General features: G+C 49.7%; 2 pseudogenes across 2 annotated transcripts in view; one reads left to right on the top strand and one right to left on the bottom strand.

Moving 5' to 3' along the window:
* Positions 1-23,685, top strand: part of LOC309619920 (ferritin light chain pseudogene) — a 178,803-nt pseudogene that overhangs the window by 65,591 nt on the left and 89,527 nt on the right. The window lies entirely within an intron of this gene.
* LOC309620984 (transcription factor SPT20 homolog pseudogene) lies at positions 10,535-12,554 on the bottom strand (annotated as a pseudogene). The gene has a single exon. The product of its transcript is annotated as a transcription factor SPT20 homolog pseudogene (transcript).

The raw sequence follows: 23,685 nt of genomic DNA, 5'->3' as shown, positions 1-23,685 counted from the left end.
CAGGCATGAGGGGATTTGTTTCAAAGCTATGTTTGCATAACTCTTTACACAATCCTGAGAGAATGTCACTTTTCCATATCAAAGAATGTCCCCCATAGTGACTATAGGGGTGGAGGGCTAAAGCTTCCCAAGCAGCACCCCATCCTCCCCAATGACTTCTTATTCAAGTCTTACAGTAAACTCTAGAAAACTCACCCAAAACAGTCCTTTGAGAAATGGTTTCACCAGCCATAGGCCTCTGCCCTATGCCACTGGAAAATGGGAGGGCAAAGCCAGAGCTTTTAAATAGACAAGAATGGGAGAAGGCTGGGACGCTCTGTGTGTGTGTGTGTGTCTGTGTGTGTGTGTGTGTCTGTGTGTGTCTCTGTGTGTATGCAGTGGGTCTTTTCCTGTTGTCCCAGAGTTGCTAACTCAAAGCTGGAAACGAAAAGCATCAGGGGCTCCCACATCCTGAAGAAAGACTCCAAACAGCCAGCCAACACGTCCTCTCAGAGAGAGTGCTAAGGACTGGTACACGTGGCCCTATCACACCTGGGCCACGTGGTGGTTCCCTGCAACCACCATGCGCCACCCTGTGTAAATACGGGAGGACCGGAAAGGTGAGGGAAGAGAGCCAAGGGCTCCCGGTGACAGACTGCTTTCTCTTGGGGCCGAGTGGGAAGGGGAGCGAGGAGGAGTAGGGGTGCCCCCGGCTCCCCCAAGCCGAGACGTGCAAGGGAGAACTCCAAGAGAGCTGCTGGAGAAGAGGGGCAGGTCCGCACGAAGGGAAAGTGGGCATTCAGTTTCCTGCCGGAACTCCGGGTGAGCTGCACAGACCCGGCTGCCCGCCCCGCAGCCTGGGGAGCTGCTGGGGAGGGAATTCTTGCCAGAGCTTAACGAATCCTCCCCGTGCTGCGTGTTGCGTGTGAACCTGGAGTCTGGTGCCCCCTTGTGGTCGAGAGATATCTGAACGAGAGCGGCTCCAAAGATACTGAGGGGTAGTACGCCTGGAAAGAAAACGAGAACCTCACGCCCACCTTGATCCATGACCCCACAGCCTTCAGAGTTCAAAAAAAGGACCTCAGCAATTCCCAAAGCTGCATATGGAGGAACACAGGGCTTACTTAGAGGGCTGTCCAAGAGATGGGAGACAGAACCTGCAGAAGGGGGTGGGAGTCAGCAGGCAAAGCTGCTCTTCTCTGAGGGAGGCCCCAGGGGAGGAGGAGCCCAGGTGCAAAACCGAACAGGCCCCTGTGCGGAGCCGCCCCCCCTCCCCCCTCCCCCCCCCTCAGCAGATCACAGCATCAGACCTGGAAAAGGACCATATCCACAGAAGATGTCTGGCCTCTCTGCTCCCCAGACCAGAGGATGCCATGGTGAATTTGTAATTGGGACTGGTCAGCTTTACCAACCAAGATAACCCACAAAGTTATGAGATCTGCCCAAGGTGTCATTAAAGAATGGGAAAAGGGGCTTGGTGCTGCACTGAAAGCAGTGATTGGAAAAAATAAAACAGTTCCATGTATACAGTCCGCCACTGAATCCAGACCTGTCAACACATTAGTTACATGTACCCAGGCACAGGACTTCAGAAGAAGAAAGAAAATACCATGGGCACCACTTAATAGCTTTATTGCCTCAGGCAAGTCCTATATGAGCCTCAGTTTCTTCATTTGTAAGAGGACAGTAATACCTAATAGGCAAGGTTATTAAAAGATTAGAGGCAGTGTATATATAAACGAACAGAAGCTACTATTTATTAATGCACGTTTATGCATGTACGGAGCCATTTGTTCCCAGTTTCCTTTGACAGAAGATTTGAAATAGTCTACAACAAAAAACAACAGAAATAAACAATAAGGAGCAAGGAACGCTGAGATACTAACCATAAATATAAACTTGGCAATTTCTATTTCAAATTTGGTTTTGAGTTTCCTGGCAGCCAAGGTGCAAAAGGAAACCTGAGAACGTGTACAATTCCAGTTATCTGAAAGGAGGAGGGGTACTACCTTCTCAGGGGTGAAAAGCTTTTCTTGTTCCAAATTTCAAAAGCAGTTATCTCAGGAGGAGTTTTTCTACATTGGCTTGTAAATTACCTGAAACCTTGACTATTCTTTACCATGCGTTTCCAAAGCTTTAGAACTAGTAATACAGTAATTGGGACTGGAACAAACTTCTGAAGGTGAATGACCCAGATTTCTACACTTCGGATCACAGTGGTATTCTGCAGCAATTATTATCCCACAATTCTTCAAATTCTCTCAGATGAGCTTTCCCTAACACATACATTGTAAGATCACACAAAGGGCATTTAAAGTCACCACTTCCACCCCCAAGCAAATGTTTTTATTTGTAACTCATGCAGCAGCTTTAGGCAGAGGACAGATCTAAGCAAAAGTAGAGATGTATTTTTCGATGAAAGAGCTAAATTGAAAGGACTCTTCCCTTTCCAGACCCAATTCAGGCCTGTGAAGGCCACAGAGCTCTCCCCTCAAGACCAAGGTCACATTTCAGGGGTATTAGCCCAGGAAGCAAACAGCCTTTACAAAATGGTGCTACAGGTGAGCTGTCCCACCCCAACCCCAGAGGCACCTCCACTAATCTGCACTTGCTACCACGAGCTCCTGGGGAAGATACTGAAATAAGCTCCTGTCCTCCCTCACCTTTACTTTAATCCCCACATAGGTTTTGCTTTTTACCATATGGTAATTATTTCCAAATCACAAGTGCAAACACTCACTCTGATTGGAAAATTAGCAGATTTCAAACTCAGGTAATTTGTACCTAATGAGGAACTTGTTGAACTGAATTTAACAATTAACTTGCACACTCTTTGCTGCCTGCGGCTACGGCAGCAAAGCCAGGAAGAAGGAAGGGCAAGCCGAGGGCCAGGGCCCAGCAGGACTTTGGGTGCAAGATGAAGGTTAGGATGAGGCAAGGTGTGAAATGGGGCTGCAGGAACATCAGGAACTTGATTTCAAATGGATACATACAGGCAGACCTCGGAGATACTGCGGGTTCACTTCCAGACCACCACAATAAAGCGAATATCACAATAAAGCAAGTAACACGAATTTTTCGGTTTCCCAGGGTATATAAAAGTTACGTTCACACTATGCTGTATTCTATTAAGTGTGCAATGGCATTACGTCTAAGAAATGTACATACCTTAATTAAAAATATTTTATTGCTAAAAGACGCTAACCATCATCTGAGCCTTCAGCAAGTTGCAGCAGTAACATCCAAGATCGCTGATCATAGATCACCATAACAAATACAGTAACAATGAGAAAGTTTGAAATATCGCGAGAATTACCTGAATGTGACACAGAAACACAAAGTGAGCCAATGCTGTTGGAAAAATGGCGCCGATAGACTTGCTTGACGCAGGGTTGCCACAAACCTTAAATTAGTCACGACGCAATAAAACGATTTACACCTGTATGGCCAATTTCAAATATACACCAAAGTAGAGAGAAGAAGAATGAGCCTCCATATACCCATCACCCAGCTCATGGTCGCTCTGGTTTCATCTGTGCCAAGGAGCTAGAGACCCCAAAGCTGGACAGGGAGGAGGAGTGACAGGAAAAGGAAAGAGCTGATGGTGCATCTCCGCTCTCGAATTCCCTCAGATTCCAAGCTCCTCAGGGTGCACGTGGGATAGGTGAGTTTTAATTCATTGCTGGGACGGCTAGTGCCTCTGCATCGCCATTTGGAATACAATTAGCAAAAGGCTGACCCTTGTTTTCCAGTGACCACTGGACCTCTACCTGCAAGTCCAGGCCCAGGTGACCGCAGGCAGTGGGGATTCCTGGGAGCTCTGCACAGCACATGGAACCAGTGTCACCTCTCCCACTCCAACCTTGTGCTCTGATGATCGGCTCCTGCCTTATCTCCAGAAGCGGTATCCAGATCATGCCTGAGGATCTGTCTCTATTATCTGCTTTGCTCTTCCGTCCAGAACTGCGCTGATCAACTCCATAGCCATAGGCAGCTGCTGACTACTTGAAACATGGCTAGTGAGACTGAGGAAGAAACTTTAATCTTAACTAATTTAAATTTAAAAACTGGTACTTGGGGCTTCCCTGGTGGAGCAGTAGTTAAGAATCCGCCTGCCAATGCAGGGGACATGGGTTCGAGCCCTGGTCTGGGAAGATCCCACATGCTGCGGAGCAACTAAGCCCGTGCGCCACAACTACTGAGCCTGCGAGCCACAACTACTGAGCCCGTGAGCCACAACTACTGAGCCCGTGAGCCACAACTACTGAAGCCTGCACGCCTAGAGTCCATGCTCTGCAACGAGAAGCCACCACAATGAGAAGCCCGCGCACCACAACGAAGAGTACCGCCACTCGCCACAACTAGAGAAAGCCCGCGTGCAGCAACGAAGACCCAACATAGCCAAAAATAAATAAATAAATAAATAAAAAATTTTTAAACTGGTACTTAATTCAATTTTTGGAAAACTACATTTGGAAGAAGAATCTACATTTTCAACTGTAAATTTTATGTAAAAATCTAAATACAGATCCAGGATTTCTGATAAAAATTTTGCATCCGAATTTAGACAGGCTGGAAATGTCTGGATTTTGAAGATTTAGTAAAAATAAAAGAATATAAAATGTCTCACTAAGAATTTTAAAATATTGATTACATGTGGAAATGATAATCCTCTGGATATATTTGGTTAGATAAATTACTAAGGGTAAGTTCTCCTGCTTCCTTTTACTTATTAAAATGTGGCTAGTAGAAAATTCTAAACATATAGAACTCACAATCTATTTCTTTCAGACAGTGCTGACCTAGAACCAGTGTCCTCTCTTCACTTGATACTATCCTCAAGGAACATAATCCTGATCCCAAAGCCCCTTCCTGTGACAAGGGCCCCAACTCTGCGAAACAGGTTAGGTTGTACCGGCTCCACCTGGATTTTCCTGTATGATCATCACCTGGGTCAGTTTCTCTGCTGTCTATGGGAAAATTCTGAGGCCATCTGCTTTCACACAACCACCTCACTATGAACGGTCAGCCTAAGTCGTGAAGACACAGCCTGCAAGAAACTAATTTCAGATGAAGTGCATGGATCTGACCTGGGGTAGGGGAGAGGCTCCAGGTGCTCATGATACTAAAATCAGTGAAAAGTATATTCACATAACACAGACAGCTAATATGCTCAAAAGGGATCCTGTATCAAGTACCAACCTTGGTGAGGATTATTAGGAGGAAATGAAGACCGACAAATGGTAATCTGAAACAAAGCTGCATTTATTTGCTTGCCTGGGAAGGGAGCACAACGTCAGCTGGTCTCTCCGTGCAGTCGTACTTGAAAGGATGAGAGTGAGCACAAAAAGGGAGAAGGTACACAAAACCTAGTGAGATTCAGAGTTCACTTGTCTGGTTGGCTCCCAAGGCTGAGTATAAGCTCTTCTTTGCAATTGGTCGCTTCTTCAAAGTGCAGGCACCCTTCCTAAAGATGTCCAGGGTGGGCTACGTAAAGCTCTACTGGGCTCAGTGTCACTCCGCTGGCATATCTGCGATGTTGGCTTCAAGCTGACCAAATCTTCCCTTAACAGGATCGGTAGCACGTTAGTACAGCCGGGTTAATGCACTAAGAATCACCGGTTACCTGCCTCTTCACTCATCTCTTTTGGAACTGCCAAACTTCCTTTTTTTGGTTGGGGCAAAAGGCAGGGAAACGTACATGTGTACTTGGAAAAAATACTTTTATATACACAGGTTGTCCTTCAAAGTTGTAAGAACAAAATACGAGAGGCCTTCAGATACTTGTACACAACTGTTCATAGCCACACTATACACAATGGCAAAAGGTGGGACCAACTCAAATGTACATCAACAGATGATGGATAAACAAAATGTGGCGTACACAAACCAGGGAATGTTATTCAGCCCTAAAAAGGAATGAAGTACCAATACGTGTTACGATGTGGATGAACCTCGAAAACATTATGCCAAGTGAAAGGGGCCAGACAGAAGAGGTCACATAGTCTCTGATTCCATTTTTAGGAAAAATCGAGATGGGGGAGTCCGTAGAGACAGAACGCAAATTGGTGGTTTCCTGGGCTGGGGGAGAGGAAGCTGGGAAGTGAGTGCTGAATGGGTACAGAGATTTCTCTTGGGCGATGAAAATGTTTTGGAAGCAGACAGAGGCTGTGGTCCCACAACATTCTAAATGCAGTAAATGCCAATGAATTGTACACTTTAAAATGGTTGATTCTTATGTAAATTATACCACAATAAGAAACGGAAAAAGAAAACAGAAAACTTCAGGGGTCTTCTGAGCCCCACTGAAACAAGAAAGAAGGTAAAAAGAGATGAGGAAGCAGGGACAGCTGACCAGTTGGTGATCACTCAGCAAGGGAAGGGAAAAGAAGGAACGCGGGGGAGAGGGACTCCACTTCAGAACGTACCAAAGTTGAAAACACTTGAAAAACAAACTCATTTCCAGATGTTTAGATATTTACCTTCTGCAAATAACCCTGGGTCCTCAAAAATGTAAATGGTTTTATAAAGAGAGAAGACAACATCCCAGAAGTGCCCTTTCAAGGCCAGTGACTGCAGCCTAGAGGAGAAGAGCTGGGCTGGTGGGGGGGGGGGGGGGGAGGGGAGGGGCACCTTTTAAAGGGCTGGGGACATCCACGCAAGCAAGTGCCCCTAAAGCATGCTGCGCACTTGGAGGTATCCCATGGCCTCAATATCAAGATGACAAGCATCAATTTTTGGTAGCGTTAGCTTGTTTTTGTTTTTTTCCCAAACCAAATGTATAAAAATTGCATTTCATACACTGGTGCAAAAAGCTTTTAAACTAAATAAACAAATAGGAAAGTGCACTCTCTTCCGAAGGACGTTTCTGATACTTCATAGGCCGCTTCAGTATATCTCATGTACACTGAAAGCACTTGTCAACAGCTACAACCTTCCTGTGGCACGCTAACATGGATGGACCTCGAGGACAGGACGTTAAGTGAAATGAGCCCGTCACGAAAGACAAATCCTGTGCGAGCCCACCTCTACGAAGTATCTAAAGCAGTCACACTCAGAGACACAGAAAATAGAGGGGTGGGGGCCAGGGCTGGGGGCGAGGGAAACAGGGAGCTGGTGCTCACGGGGATACAGCTTCACTTCTGCAAGAAGAAAACAACCCTAGAGATCTGTTGTACAGCAACGACAAAAGTCCACTTAACACTACTGAGCTGTACACGTAAAAGGGTGAAGCTGCGACAGTTATGTGTTAGTCACATCTTGTTAGAATAATACTAATTTTGACTTTACTGGTGTTGCAGTTTTATTGCTTGAGAGAAATTACAGGCTTCAGGAGTTTAAACTGACCCTAGTTTGGGTCTGGATACACTTGAGAACATCGCAATAAAAACAACTGTCAACAGCCACCGCCCAAGCGATGGCTTCGGCGAAACCATGCCAGTTTAGTAAAGCACTTCCCCATCTCTATGTAAAAATCACGGGCTTGTGCCTCTGCAGAAAGTCTGTACGTCTAACAACGTAAAAGAGCGACACATTAAAAAACCCCCAAATGCGGGTGAAACTCACAATGCATTCGGTCGCTGCTCTTGTGTTTTCAAAACGAGAGGAAATCAGCCAGGCCTCAGGGCTTGGGAGCGGCTGGCGGGCCTCTATCCGCGGTCCCCGCGGCCTGGCTGCTGGGCTGCGGGCCCCGAGGGGGCGGCAAGTCGGCGCCGTGCACGGTGGAGTGCACCTGCGGCGGCGGGGCCGCGGAGGCCCGGCCCCTCTGCTGCAGGGGGCTCAGCCCGGGGCGGCTCCGGCCAGAGGCCGGCGGGGACAACAAGGGCACCTGGGGTGGCAGGAATCCGCCCACTGCACTGAGGTGAACGAGCAAGGCTTGCTGGGCACGCACGACCCAGTTGGAAACGGCGGCGCCCTCTGAACCTGAAGCCTGTGCCCCCGGACCCCGTAACCCCACACCCTGTACCCCCGGACCCCGTATCCCCGCACCCTGTGCCCCCGGACCCTGTACCCCCAGACCCTGTACCCCTGGACCCTGTGACCCCGGACCCTGGACCCCTGGACCCTGTGCCCCCGGACCCCATACGCCTGGACCCCGTACCACCGGACCGTGTGTCCCTGGACCCTGTACCCCCGGACCCCGTACCCCCGGACCCTGTACCCCCAGACCCTGTACCCCTGCACCCTGTGCCCCCGGACCCTGTACCCCTGCACCCTGTGCCCCCGGACTCTGTACCCCTGCACCCTGTACCCCCGGACCCTGTGCCCCCGGACCCTGTGCCCCTGGAACCTGTGTCCCTGGACCCCGTACCCCCGGACCCCGTGTCCCTGGACCCCGTACCCCCGGACCCCGTACCCCCGGACCGTGTGTCCCCGGACCCTGTACCCCCGGACCCCGTACCCCCGGACCCTGTACCCCCGGACACTGTACCCCTGCACCCTGTGCCCCCGGACCCTGTACCCCTGCACCCTGTGCCCCCGGACCCTGTACCCCTGCACCCTGTACCCCCGGACCCTGTGCCCCCGGACCCTGTACCCCTGGACCCCGTGCCCCCGGACCGTGTGTCCCCGGACCGTGTGTCCCCGGACCCTGTACCCCCAGACCCCGTACCCCCGGACCCTGTACCCCCAGACACTGTACCACTGCACCCTGTGACCCCGGACCCTGTACCCCTGCACCCTGTGTCCCCGGACCCTGTACCCCTGCACCCTGTACCCCCGGACCCTGTGCCCCCGGACCCCGTACCCCTGGACCCCGTGCCCCCGGACCCCGTAGCCCCGGACCGTGTGTCCCTGGACCCTGTACACCCGGACCCCGTACCCCCGGACCCTGTACCCCCGGACCCTGTACCCCTGCACCCTGTGCCCCCGGACTCTGTACCCCTGCACCCTGTACCCCCGGACCCTGTGCCCCTGGACCCCGTGCCCCCGGACCCCGTACCCCCAGACCCTGTGTCCCTGGACCCCGTACCCCCAGACCCCGTACCCCCGGACCGTGTGTCCCCGGACCCTGTACCCCCGGACCCCGTACCCCCGGACCCTGTACCCCCAGACACTGTACCCCTGCACCCTGTGCCCCCGAACCCTGTACCCCTGCACCCTGTACCCCCGGACCCTGTGCCCCCGGACCCCGTGCCCCCGGACCGTGTGTCCCCGGACCCTGTACCCCCGGACCCCGTACCCCCGGACCCTGTACCCCCAGACACTGTACCCCTGCACCCTGTGACTCCGGACCCTGTACCCCTGCACCCTGTGTCCCCGGACCCTGTACCCCTGCACCCTGTACCCCCGGACCCTGTGCCCCCGGACCCCATACCCCTGGACCCCGTGCCCCCGGACCCCGTACCCCCGGACCGTGTGTCCCTGGACCCTGTACACCCGGACCCCGTACCCCCGGACCCTGTACCCCCAGACCCTGTACCCCTGCACCCTGTGCCCCCGGACCCTGTACCCCCGGACCCTGTACCCCTGCACCCTGTGCCCCCGGACCCTGTACCCCTGCACCCTGTGTCCCCGGACCCTGTACCCCTGCACCCTGTACCCCCGGACCCTGTACCCCCAGACCCTGTACCCCTGCACCCTGTGCCCCCGGACCCTGTACCCCCGGACCCTGTACCCCTGCACCCTGTGCCCCCGGACCCTGTACCCCTGCACCCTGTACCCCCGGACCCTGTACCCCTGCACCCTGTGCCCCCGGACCCTGTACCCCTGCACCCTGTACCCCCAGACCCTGTACCCCTGCACCCTGTGCCCCCGGACCCTGTACTCCCGGACCCTGTACCCCTGCACCCTGTACCCCCGGACCCTGTACCCCTGCACCCTGTACCCCCGGACCCTGTACCCCTGCACCCTGTGCCCCCGGACCCTGTACCCCCAGACCCTGTACCCCTGCACCCTGTGCTCCCGGACCCTGTACCCCCGGACCCTGTACCCCTGCACCCTGTGCCCCCGGACCCTGTACCCCTGCACCCTGTGTCCCCGGACCCTGTACCCCTGCACCCTGTACCCCCGGACCCTGTACCCCCAGACCCTGTACCCCTGCACCCTGTGCCCCCGGACCCTGTACCCCCGGACCCTGTACCCCTGCACCCTGTGCCCCCGGACCCTGTACCCCTGCACCCTGTACCCCCGGACCCTGTACCCCTGCACCCTGTGCCCCCGGACCCTGTACCCCTGCACCCTGTACCCCCAGACCCTGTACCCCTGCACCCTGTGCCCCCGGACCCTGTACCCCTGCACCCTGTACCCCCAGACCCTGTACCCCTGCACCCTGTGCCCCCGGACCCTGTACTCCCGGACCCTGTACCCCTGCACCCTGTGCCCCCGGACCCTGTACCCCTGGACCCCGTACTCCCGGACCCCGTGCCCCCAGACCTTGGGATGCCGGCAGCCGAGGAGGCGGGGCACAGGGCCACTGCAGGGGCCGCTTGGGAAGCAGCTGGGAGAGGCGCAGCTGCGGGGCCCGCTGCTGGCTTCTCCCCAGGAGAAAACCGTGGGGCAGCTGCACCACAGCAAAGGGCCCGAGACCCGAAGCGTCTTTCAAAAACAGCTGAACCTCTACCGGAGGAGGAGGAGGAGGCGGAGAAGGAGGAGGAGGAGGAGGAGGAGGCGGCGGCGGCGGAGGAGGAGGAGGAGGAGGAGGAGGCGGCGGCGGAGCTCCTGCGGGCAGGTGGCCCGGCTGCATCCCCCCGGGAGCTGGGGCCCTGGTGGCACAGCCTCTCCCCGAGGCCTGGCCTCTGCGACTGGGGCCCACTACTCTGGTTACCTCCACGCCAACGGACATGACCGAGACCCGGGCATCCGGGGTCGTCCGTGATGAGCCCGCAGTGGACAGGGCGGTGGCAGGAAGCGTGCTAAACGGGCTCAGCTCCACAGAGGATTTCTGGGAAAGACCTGGTGGCTTAGGAGCAGGGCCAGGAGATGGACATGGCTGAGAGCTCCCTGCCTGCTGTGAAGTGAGGCTGTCACCCCAGGAGCTCCTTCGTGAGCGCCCAGGAAGTCTCATGGGTGGAGCTGGATGTTTGGCTCCTCTGCCGGGCACTGAAGACTGAACCCACCCAGTCTTAGGCTGTTCTGGTTCTTTCCCTGGAGAAGGTTGCCCGAGACCGGCGGAGCCACTGGAGCTGTGTGACATCTGCACTGGACACTGGGTGCTCTTCTGGACCGACTCCTCGGGCCGACTGACCACTCTCCCAGCATCAGTCTTTGGCCTGGGCAGGAAACTGCAGGGATGGCCATCTGCGGAGGGGCGGGGGGGAGACAGCTGTCTCTCCCACGTGGCTTCTTTACCGGACCCTTTTCCAGAGGCAAGTGAATTATCAGTCAGCTGCCTGACGGTCAGCCTTGTTGCCTGGGACTGGTAGCCAGCCTCACATCCAAATGCAAGACCACCTTGTACCTCATGCACGGGCCAGACTGTTGGTTGTGAATCATCGTATCCGACAGACTTTTTCCCTTTAGCATATTTCTCCACGTCCACTTGAGAAGGTACGGCCAAGTCACAGGGTCTCTGTTTCCACGTATCTACACAACTTCCTGCTTTAAAAGTTTTGAGGCCGGGATTCCCACCTGTTTTACTTTCTCTTATTCTTTTGCAGGAAGTCAGGGCTCTTAGCTCAGGAGGAGGTGGACGAGACAGCTCCTGCTGCCGATTCAGAGAGGCCATAGAATGCCTCTTGAAGTTCCTTTTCATGGGAAGAGTGTTCAGCTTTTGTTTGTTATAGAGCAGTCTGTTTTCAGTGCAGACCACTGATATAGAAGGGTCTAGACACAGTGGTTCAGCTGTAGCTAAGATCAGTTGGCTCTCAAGCAAAAGTTTGTCCTCCTGGGTCCAATTCTGATTATCGCTGGCTATGGCCTCTACATCGCAGGCTAAAGTCTGCATCGTGGGACGTAGGAGAATATGCCTGCTTTGGTAATGGGGAGGTTCCCGGCCGCTGGACTGCCTGTAGTCCCGTATTTCTGCTATGACACACCCACGACGAAAAACGTTAACCTGAGACTTTTCCAGGAAATCCACCAAAACAGGAGGTAATTCTTCTGCATCCAAGTATTCGAGCAATTGCCCTTCTTCATAGGGCAGTCGAATGGTCTCTGCAGACGATCCATGTTCCCCCTTGAGCATCAGCGAATAGCCCTCTTTTCCTGGGTACAGGTTGACCACCAAACACGGCAACGACTCTCTCCTAAGAAGCTTCTCTAACAGGTTCACATTGCTTCTTAATTCCTCCGTAACCTCAGGCTCCTTTTCACATTCTTCAACATAAATGTCATAAAGTTTTTCATAGAGAGACTTCTCCCCATTAGATGGGTATTTCCTTTCCGGAGGTCTCTGTTGGGCACTTGCAATGACATACTCCGCACGATCCAAAGCTCTTTCTAGAGCCTGCTGCATTGCGGTACAAAACAAAATGGGGGCCCTAAGAGAAGAGAAAACCTAAGTGAGCGGATGAACCGGGTGAAAACCCTGTCTGCAGTATCGACGAGCATTCTTGCAAACGCGGCCACTCCACAGTGGCGCGACCAGCCTCACCTCAAAAAGGACACCAAGACACCCGCCCCCGAAGAAGCAGCCCGCAAAGTACCTGCGTTTAGGGAAAGACCTAACAGTGTTCGAGCGGCCACCGCGCTGGATCTCGCTCGCCTCGCGCTGCAGCAGATGGCCCGGATGTGAATGTAAGCGTTCCCCGCCCCCCCACCCCGCCCCGCACGTCCTCCCCGCACGTCCTCCCCGCAGGCGCGCGCATCCGCGTGTGCGCCTGCGCAGATCGTAGGCTCAGGCCTCATCCTTCTATTGCCTGTTGGGCGCAGGCCCGCCCCGCTCACTTCTGCTTCTCGGGCCCGCACTTCCACCAAGGGCTGGGCTTCGCCACCCCTTCTTTTCTTGGAACCTTGAAAAGCACAAGCAGGCAACCAAAAAATCGATCATTTTTTGGTGCGGCTTTAATACACACCAATTTTCGTGGTACTGCATGCAGTTGCCGGGAAGGTCATGAAAGGTGGTCATTTCTTGGCGATCACTTCACCAAGCATTATTCACTGTTTTTGGAATGTCTTGTTTGTTCCCGGTGGCAGGACTGCTCCTGGTGTCCGTCGCCAATTTAACACACCCAAAGAGTCCCCATACATAGCTCTTGCCTACATGGAGGCTCGCTGTATGTGGTGCAAGCATCAGAATTCTTCATTGATTCTTCCAGTGATCTCCTGCCTAATGGTTTTCAGAGAGATGTGCACGTAACATGACATTCTTTTACAGAAGTACTTACCTTTTATTTCTCTAGGTATTTCAGAAAGGGCTTTATAGTCTTTTTCAAAGTATGTGGGAGGTATGTTATATCGTCTAAGAATTACATTCAGGATTAAATTGTTTGTTTTAAAAGGTGGTTTGCATCTGATAGGGTTGAGAACTGTTGTTCCAGGTGACGGCAGTACAGTTTAAATGGTTACTCTAACTGTAGACCACAGCTACAGTCCTAGTGGTGGTTTGGAGTGGTATGATTGAGTGGTAGGTAATTTATGGGCCATTGTTTTCCATTAATATTGTTGCCTTGCAATCTGCCAGCCTTTTTGGACAGGTTTCTTTTCTTTTTTTTTTTAAAGAATCTCTTGATGTTTAGGTGTAGACGTAATGATAATACAATATTCATAGTGAAGTCACAAATGAGAAGAATCCAAGATAAACTGGTGAAATTCCTGAATTACAGACTACCATAAAATAAATGTGTTTTTCTAACCAATAGCAATTATGATAATTACATATTACAGTAGATACAGTCTACTGAAATAGGATTAAAAACTCCTTGACTAAGAGTTCCTTAAACATGTCCCTCGTTCAGGAATGGACAAGAATAATTTTCTCCTGGCATATCAGTTGCCTTGGGGCAAATGTATACAGTCATCCCTCGGTATCAGCGGGTGATTGGTTCCAGGACACCCACCCGCCCCGCTCCGCCCCGCCTCAAGGATGCTAAAATCCTCAGATGCTCAAGTCCTTACAGTAGGCCCTCCGTATCCCCATCCCTGGTTCTCCCTCTGCAGATCTGATTATATTTGATCCGTGGTGGGTTGAAACCGCAAATGCGGAACCCGCGGATGTGAAAGGCCAATGTGAATACTTGTGGATGCCTCAGGGGGGGCTTGAAGTCGGTTTAGTTTCTTAGCTCTTTTAAGCATCCTTCCCTGTCTCTCTCTTTTCCCCTCCACATGCCCACCTTTAGGCTAAGTGTAAGACTGGATAGTTAAACCATAGTTTGCTATCCAGTCATCCAAATAGCCAACTTTAATCCAGCCCAACTGAATGAGGTGAGCGGGAGCTCTGACCCTCACCCAAAGCACTGCCTGTTCTTCCAGCCTGAACAGGTGAACTTAGCTGCCTGCCAGACTCTTGCAGGCTTCTCACCAACCATGATCCCGTTCACCTCCTGTCCTCAGGAATTTGCTGTGTGTTGGGTCTGAAAAAGTACCGGTCTGGGACAGTATTCCGTTTAGGTGGAGAGGCTAATTAGAAAGGGAAAGCTCTGCTTTCTTGGGGATCTGAAGTAGACTCTGTTGGAGGGGAAGTGGCACAGTGGACCTGTGTTTGAGTCAGGTTATCCTTCTAGAAAGTGAAGAAGTGCAAGATTTCTGGGGGCTGCTCCCAGCCTGCAGACCAGGCCCCGTAGCTTCTCAGCATGACAGGGGAGGAGGGCTGGGACTAGGGTGAGGCAACCAGGAGCCTAGGGCGTAGGGTGGAAGGAGACAGCCACCCTCGGCTTGTGCAGGTCCCAACAGGGCCGGTGCCCTGGATGCCTGGCTGGCTCACCTTGTCCCAGCCCTGCAGACAAGGCCCCTCACCAGCCGGCGCCTGTCTCCTCCCCACCTCTTTCCTCTCCTCTCTCTCCGTTGCTTTCTGTGCTCTGAGCGTAGTCACGGGGCACCGACAGGCCCACCCCTTCAGGGCTCTGTGCCCTCTCTGCTTAGCCACCTGCCGATCTCCACCCATCACCTCAAACATCCCTTCCTGACTTCCAAGGAGCTCGCCTCCTTGTCTCTGCTGTTCTGCCAAAGCACACGTACCACACGCCGTATCAGAGCCAGGCTTCGCGTCGGAAGGGAGTCGAGTGTTTGCACCGTTCTCCACACCCAGCCTCTGGATTCTCTGAGGGCAGACACGATGCCTTTCCCATCTTTGTCTGCTCACCAACTTGGCACATTACTTGGCACAAAGTTGGCACAAGAATGAAGGAACGATTGAGCCCCTGCTCTAGTTACTTTACTTCAAGACTCGTGTGAAGAAATATTTCATCCCCTTTCTAGAGGTGAGAAAAGTGTCCCGAGCCGGGTCTTCTGAGTGCTGTGCTGTAGAGCGCCAGGGTGCCTGAGCCTTGGCACTAGTGGCACTTGTTAGGGGGCATTTTCCTGTGCACGGTAGGATGTTTAGCAGCATCCCTGGCCTTACCCGCTAGACGCCAGCAGCACTCGTCCCCCGTTGTGATAACCCAGAATGGCTCTAGATATTGCCCAACAGGCCTTGCGGGGGCAAAATCATCCCCCTGGTTCGGAACCCCTCCACTACCCTGCTCTGTAAACCATGAGCTTGATCCAAATGCAGCCCCTCAGCTGGCGTCCCCGGGTACCCCTCTCTCAGTAGAGAGGTGTATCTGCCCACTCTGTCATGGGACGGACTAGATGTTCACTTGTCGTCTTGACTGTGCCTTTGGTTGGGTTCCCCAGAAGCAAACCCTGACGAGAGGATCCGAGTGCAAGGACTTTATCTGGGAGCTCATCCCGAGAAACACTGGTCAGGGCAAGGGCAGCTCGGTCAGGGATGGGCAAGAAGGTGATCAAAGGCCCAGTCATGAGCAGAAGCCGGCTGTGGACAACTGGTCCCTGCTGGGCCCTTGGGAGACAGTACAGGACAAGCTCAGGTGGTTCCACCCTAGAGGCAAGGAAGCTGGGCTGTTTCTCCATCCACTCCTCTCTCTCACCTGCCTGACGACAGTCCTGAGGGCATTATTCCCCGTCACTCTGGGTTGCCACATGTGAGAGCCACTCACGCTCCTGTGGCCTGGATGCCCTCAGAGAGAGCGTCAGGAGTGCTCGCAGTAACACTCAGTCCTCGTGTACAGGATGGCAAGTACCCCGCGGAGATGGGCAGGGCCCCGGCAGCACCGGCTACACCTGCGGCTGAAGAGCCATGGAAGAAGGCGGCCACTCACTCTTGGTGATGGAGAGAGTGTGCTCCGTAATATATCTGGGCGTGTGGAGAAGTGAAACTGTACTCCATCCGAGTGAACTGGGCGATCCCATGTGAGGTTTTCGTCAGCTACTACAGCCCACAATGCCAACAGTGGAGAGTGTGGCCCACGCCTTACTCTTCCCCGGGAGGACCCCCAAGGCAGTCTGGCCACACGTGCACTGGCTGAGGCTCTGTCCCTGGCCGTGCGTGTATTCCAGCGAGCTTTAGTTGGCCCGACAGCGCTTACCATGGCTCAGCACCCCCTGCACTTGAGCTCCCTAATCGCCTGGCTTTCCACAGGATGAGGCCTTTGGAAAACGTTCTCGGTGCCCACCATCTCTGGAGCCTTCCGAGCACACCAACGAGCACGCTGGCTGATTCTAAGGAGTCCAACTGCTGCCGTCCCCTACAGCAGCTCGACAGAGATGCACATGCTGAGAAAACCCATGGCCAGAAAAGACACGCTAGAGGAGGCAGAGAAATGAATTAATTGCAAGATGATTAACCTAATTTACAGTAGTCAACCGGTTTGTTCCATATTCACTGAGTCAAGCGTGAAACTTTTTTTAGTTATAATATACATAGAGTAACATTTACCATTTTCAGTGCACAGTTCTGGGAGGTTTGAAAAATGTTGTCAAGCATGCAGGCACCACATCAAGATATAAAACTGTTCCCTATATAAAAATTCCCTCATCCATATTTGGAGTCAATTCCTCCCTCATCCAGAGTTCCTAGCAACCATCAATGTTTTTGTGCCTATATATCACCTTTTCCAGAATGTCATATAAATAGAGTCATAATTCATATAGCTTTGGGAACTGGCTTCCTTAACATACCTACATTTAAGACTCATCCATGTTGTTCCTTTTATTATTAGTTTGTTCCTTCTTATTGCTGCATAGTATTCCATCATGTGGATGTACCAGGGTTTGCTTACCCATTTAACAGTTGAAAGATATTTTGGTTGTTTCCACTTTGGGGTGATTATGAACAAAGTCAGTGTAAACATTTGCAAACAAGATTTTCTGTGAACATAAGTTTTCATTTCACTTGCGTAAATATCCAGGCATGGCAACGTTGGGTCACGTGGTAAGTCTGCATTTAACTTTATAAGAAACGGTCAAACTGTTTTTTAAAGTGGTTGTACCATTTTGTATCCCCAACAGCAATGTTTAGAGTCTCGGTTGCTCCACATCCTTGTCAGCACTTGGTATTGACAGGTTCGTTTTGTTTTAAACCATTCTAATAGGTGTCTAGTGTATTTCATTGTGGTTTTATTTTCCATTTCCCTAATGACTAGTGATACTGAGTACCATTTTATGAGCTTATTTCCATTTATATGTTTGTTGATGTGTTTCTTCAAATATTTTGCCTATTCTTTATTGGGTTGTTTTCTTATCATTGAGGTTTGAGAGTCCTTATACAATCTGGATACAAGTCGTTTAGGAGACACGTGTTTTGCAAACATTTTCTCCCAGTCTGTAGCCTGTCTTTTCATTCTCCTAACAGCGCCTTTTTGAAGAGCAGAATTTCTTAATTTTTACGAAGTCCAATTGATCACTTTTTTCTTTTCTAGGTTATGCTTTTTGTATCAGATCTAAGTAATCTTTGCCTAACCCAAGGTCACAAAGCTATTCTCCTGGGACTTCCCTGGTGGTGCAGTGGATAAGACTCTGTGCTCCTAATGCAGGGGGCCCAGGTTTGATCCCTGGTCAGGGAACTAGATCCCACATGCATACTGCAACTTAAGAGTTCGCATGCCACAACTAAGGATCTCGCCTGCCACACCTAAGTCCCCACGCAACCAAATAAATAAATACATTTTTTGTTTTAAAAAAGGCTATTCTCCTATGTTTTCTTCTAGAAATTTAATAGCAGTAAGCTTTATATTTAGGTTTATTATCCATTTTGAGTTCATTTTTGTATAAGGTGTCAAGTATAAGTCAAAGTTCATTTTTTACATATGGATGTCCAAGCGTTCCAGTATCATTTGTTGAAGAGATTGTCCTTTCTCCATTGAACTGCCTTCCCACCTTTGCAAAAAATCAATTGACCATATATGTGAAGCCCTATTTCTGAACTGTCAGTTCTGATCCACTGATCTATTTGTCTATCTCCGTGCCAATACCACTGTGTCTTAATTACGGTAGCTTTATAATAAATTTTGACACCAGGTAGTGATAAAGCTCCACCCTTGTTCTTCTTTTGCACAGTAATTTTGGCTATCCTAGTCCTTTTGTCTTTTCATACATTTTAGAATCATCTTGTCAATTTCTACAGATTGTCAGGTCTAAACCGTAGTTCCACTAATTATCTGTGTGCCCTTGAGCAAGTTACTTGATTCTCTCGTGCCCCTGTTTCTTCATTTATAAATTGGGTTGATGACGATGATGATGTCTACTTCGTTTAATTGTTTTGAAGTTTAAGTGACATAGTCCATATAAACCATATCCGTAGAAAAATGCCTGGGACATAGTGAGAACTCATTAAAGGTTAGCCATTTTTTCCCTCACCACCGCTCTTCCGATTGCCTTTTCTTTTATTTCTTTAAGACAGTGGGGCACCATGGTGAGGACAATGGACTGGAATAGGGTGAGACTGATGGCAGGAAAAACAGGTTCGGAAGTGATTGCAATATCCCAGTGGCAAATGATGAGGTCAATGTTAGTGAAGATGTGAAGGAAATACTTGAATCACTTCTCAGGTAGATTGAGCAGGGCTTGATAAGTAATTGGTTATAGGAGTTGAAAACAAGGAAAGTTGAATTTGACTCAGAATCGCTAGCTTTAAGAGACTGAGTGGCTTGTGGCAACTTACATGGTATCACATATAACTCACAATCTTTGGGGGGGGGTCAAGATTGTAGGAAGTTGGGGAATGGTGGCATTCTTTAGACTGTAAACTGCCACAAGAGCAGGGACTGCTATTTTTGCTCACTACTGCTTACCTAGGGCATAGCGCAATGCCTTGCTAGGTACTCACAGTAGACAGAATAATGCGCCCCCCGCAAAGATGTCCAATCCTACTCTTTGGAACCAGTGACTATGTTACCTTCCAGTGCAAAAGAGACTTTGAGGGTATGATTAAGCTATGGAGCTTGAGATGAGGATAGTATCCTTGACCCTCTGGGTGGGCCCAATATAATCACATGGGTCCTTATAAGGGAAGGAGGGAGGGAGGGAAGTCAGAGAGAGAGAGAGAGAGAGAGAGATTGAAAGACGCTTCGCTGCTGGCCTTGAAGATGGAAGAAAGAGCTATAAGCCAAGGAATGCAGATGGCCTCTAGGAGCTGGAAAAGGCCAGGAAACAAATCCTCCCTAGAGTCTCCAAAAAGGAATGCAGCCTTGTCAACACCTTAATTTTTTCTTAGTGAGATCGATTTCAGACTTCTGCATTCCAGAAATATAAGATTATACATTTGTGTTGTTTTAAGCCACTACATTTGTGGTAATTTATTATAGCAGCACTAGAAAATGAATATATGTTTTATGTGATAGACAGTGTTGAGAAATAGTGAAGACCTGAATACTGCTGCCTGTAGTTTACTGAATCCAGGTTTGCAGAACCTCATGCCTCTCTAACAAGAGTACCACCTGGTTGTCTAATATCTGATTAAAATCGAGGGGGAAAAAAGATGCATGCAGCCTTTCCCAGAACATCTACTGTCATCCTTCTTTAATTTTGTAAAATGCTTTGTTTCCAAGATCCCAAATGTCAGAAACAAGTAAGAGGCTTAGCGTCTTTGGGGAGTGCAGAACAAACCCAACCAGAACAATATAGTGGTAGGAACTCAGGCTCTGAAACCAGGAAAAACCAAAACCAAGAGGCATATTTTGCTAACCGGGTTGTTTCCAAGTGTGCTTCTCCCAGGCCACTGCTGATTGCATCGTGGAGGAAGAGGCCACCAGCTCCCCATTTTCCTCTCGGAGGACTGCAGGGGAATGTTCCATTTCTGCGGGCCTTTTGGCCTGGTCACTTTCTCGGCACATACACTGCCAGCCCCTTTCTGACCTCAATTCACAGTTTACGCTCAACAAATCCAGCTCCCTGCCCTGGGTGTAACCAGAGACAGGGATAACCCCATGACGTAAACCTAGATTATGTAAACTGAGTTTTTAATGTAAACAGAGATCACCTGTTCTTTAGCTCTGTTTAGCTTTATAGAATTACAATGGCTAACAGTTATTGAGTGCTCACAGTGTACAGTGTCTGCATGCCTTAATCTCTCAAAGCCTACTATAGTCTCAGTTTTACAGATGAGGAAATAGAGACCCAGAAGGTTTTAAAACTCGTCAAAGCTCACATAATTAGAGCAAATCCAGGAATATATATGGTTTTTCCTAGAAGACAAACTTTATCTTTCCCCTGAAATTAAAATGTGCTGCCTAGAAGCCTTTGGGCTGCCTAACATTTATATGGAAAATGGCAGATACTCTAGCAAGGACTTTAGGAATCACAGCTTCTATTTTTTTTCCCTATTTCTAATTCTTTCCAAGGTGAAGCATTTATTCAGGTGAGGCTTACAGTCCATCAGAGCCTCAATTAGCAGAACTTCAAGACACTGGAACGGGGAACATCACAAGAAAATGAGCAGATCCAAAATGGATTCATTCCCAGGAGACTTATAATGAAAAGAACATCCAGGATCAGGATCTGGAGGCAAAGCAAGATCGGCAGCATCACACAAAGACTCAGTTACACCCACTACACCACACCTGCTGAGGTCAGAAAGTGGACTCCTGCTGCCACTTGGAAGCGTTTCCAAGGACAGGGGCTAAAACCAAAACCTTTTTCATGGGAACCTACTGTATAGCATGGGGAACTCTGTTCAATACACTGTAATGACCTATATGGGAAGAGAATCTGAAAAAGAGTGTATAGATGTACATGTATGACTGACTCACTCTGCTGTAGAGCAGAGACCAATACAACATTGTAAATCAACTCTACTCCAATAAAAAATTAATTTAAAAAAAACAAAATAAAAACCTTTTTCATTATCCACAACACTCTAATCCCTAAGCCAGTCCACAGATTGCATGTTTTTACAAGAATTACCAAATGTAGCTCAGAAAATGGAAAGTATGCTTGGTGCTCAGAAAAATAAAAATATATCTGTATATATGTGTGTATATACTTTATAATTTTATAAATGCTAAAACTCCATATTTAAATATTATTTAAATAGCATACAAATATATAAGGTATATAAATAGATGTGGTAAATACAAAAATATAAGGGAAAATAGGTTTTGGTATATATAATGTTAATATTTATATAATACATGTATATATTAAAATTATGTGTCTATTCAAGGTCACCACATTACCTTACCCAAAGAAGTCCCTACAGACAAAGTACCTCCGACTTTTCGTCATCCTACATTTTGAAAAGAGTAAAAACTTAATATATTTTTAAAAGAAAAAAAATTGTCATCAGATCCATTTTAATATGGCTGACTAATGTTACTAAATATGTAACACTGTCTAATACTAAATTACAGTTGAAATGCATTACTAAGAAAAGATGACAACCGCAACTATAATTTTAGTTTTGTCATATATAAAAGCTAGATATGACTCCTGGCCTACATTTTTCTGGAAATATCGTTCATTATCTGTTCATCTGTCTCAGAGAGTCAATGCCTTGTGCCATCACCATTCTGATAACAATCTAGTCTTTACAAGGCCAAGGCATGAAGGTATCATCTCTTGTAAGAACCTCTCACATCCGGTGTGACACTTAAACTCTAAGTGTAACCCAAGCCTTAGCTTCTCCCTACTCTCTTCAAATGTGATGTTCTTCTCTATTATGTTTGGAGAAAAAGGGGTTTGTCATCTGACTGCTCCAGAGTCATTCAGTTGGCGCCTCGCTTTCTGCTTTGGGAGCGCCTGCTCGGGGGCCAGCCCAGGAAGCCTTCCCCTCCCCTGTGACCAGGCTGTCGTGGAGCAGGGAGGGTGGGCCGCGCCCTATGGTGGCCTGCCCTCCATTCCCCCACAACGGCAGGTGAGAATGTGTTTAAGACTTTACTGACCAGTTGGGGATAACTTATTGATAGTACAGGGTAGAAAGTACTTTTTAACTGGATGCTAAATATGAATTCTCTCATAATCCAAAGGAAAAGAACAAAGGACATTAAACACTGCATTGAGGAGGGTGGGGTCCTTTTGACGGTACATCCCAGTTCTCAGCCTTGCTCCCAGGCCCCCTCTCCTCTGACCCTTCCAGAGAGAGAGAGAAGGAGCCCCCTTCTTCAAATGTGTTCAGTGTACAGTTTTCACTCCATTATAGGAAAACTCCACTCACTCTCCTCAGGGGTTAGCACTGTGCTGGCTTGATCATCTTCTGTGGTGGGCACTCTTTGGGCCCCATCCAGGGCCTCTTGGATCCCATTTACGGTTTCTCTACGCTCCTCTCGAGGCTTCTGTGTGCTTTTGCTTCTAATGGTCTAAATTTGAGACTCTTTGAACTGCTTTAAAGAGCCAGAGCCAGGGACAGGCAGGCACAGGAATGTGAAAGCCCAGCTCCCTGGCCTGAAGTTGGGACAAACTCAGAGGCGTGACATACTCCAGAGCTCCCCAGCAGGGTCAGGCTGAGGCTGGCTCTTCACCTGAGATCACACCTGCAGGGTTCCTCCCCTTCCCAGTCCCCCGCTTCTCTCACCCCTTTAAAGGTCTCCCTGGAAGCACTTACTTTAAAAAAATCACTCTCATACGGATCCTCATCTCAGGGTCTTCTTCTCGGGAACCAACCTAAAGCAGCACCTTTCTACCCATTTTTAAGTGTAGTCAAAGGCTCTATAATTCTCAGGCAGTACATTCCCAAAGTGCAGCAGAACAGCCCAGGGTCTCTGGTGCGATAAGTCAAATCCTTTGGAGTTCTCTCCCCATCAGTGTGGGATGAAACTGCGCCACTATACTGCTCCAGTCCGCAGTGGGTAAATGCTGGGCCAAATAAACATCTGCCCCAAGGACAAAAAAATCATTCTCAGCAACAAATTTAAATCCGATTAAAGAGGACAAACTTTCCCCAAAGCAATACAACTTGCAAAGAGGTGCTCTACCCAAAATTAGATTCTATAATTGGCCAAGCTGATTCTCTTCCCCTCTTCTACCTCCTGCCCGGGTGCCAACCATACACAGGAAGTAAGTCCATCACATGCTGTTGTGAAAGAACAAGCCATCTACCCTGAGAGCCATTTTCAGTAATACAACGACTCAACAGGGGCCTTGACAAAAAACATCTCTTTTCTCTGGTCCAGTGATTCTCAAACTATGGTGCCAGGACCACCAGCAGCAGCATCTGGGAACTGGTTAGAAGCACAAATGCTCTGACCCCCACCTGACACCTAGTGAATCAGAAGCTCTGGGGTTGGAAGCCCTCCAGGAATTCTGAGGCATGCTCGAAGCTGAGAACCACTGCTTTGGTCAAGTCAGGCATCTTCTGTCTTTAATCTCTGTAAACGTTTTTTCAAATTCTCAGGAGAG

The sequence above is a fragment of the Balaenoptera borealis genome, assembly GCF_965194805.1.
Source record: "Balaenoptera borealis genome assembly, chromosome: X".
Classification (NCBI taxonomy): domain Eukaryota; kingdom Metazoa; phylum Chordata; class Mammalia; order Artiodactyla; family Balaenopteridae; genus Balaenoptera; species Balaenoptera borealis.
Note: the sequence above shows the minus strand (reverse complement) of the source record. Positions and strands in the feature narration are given on the sequence as shown.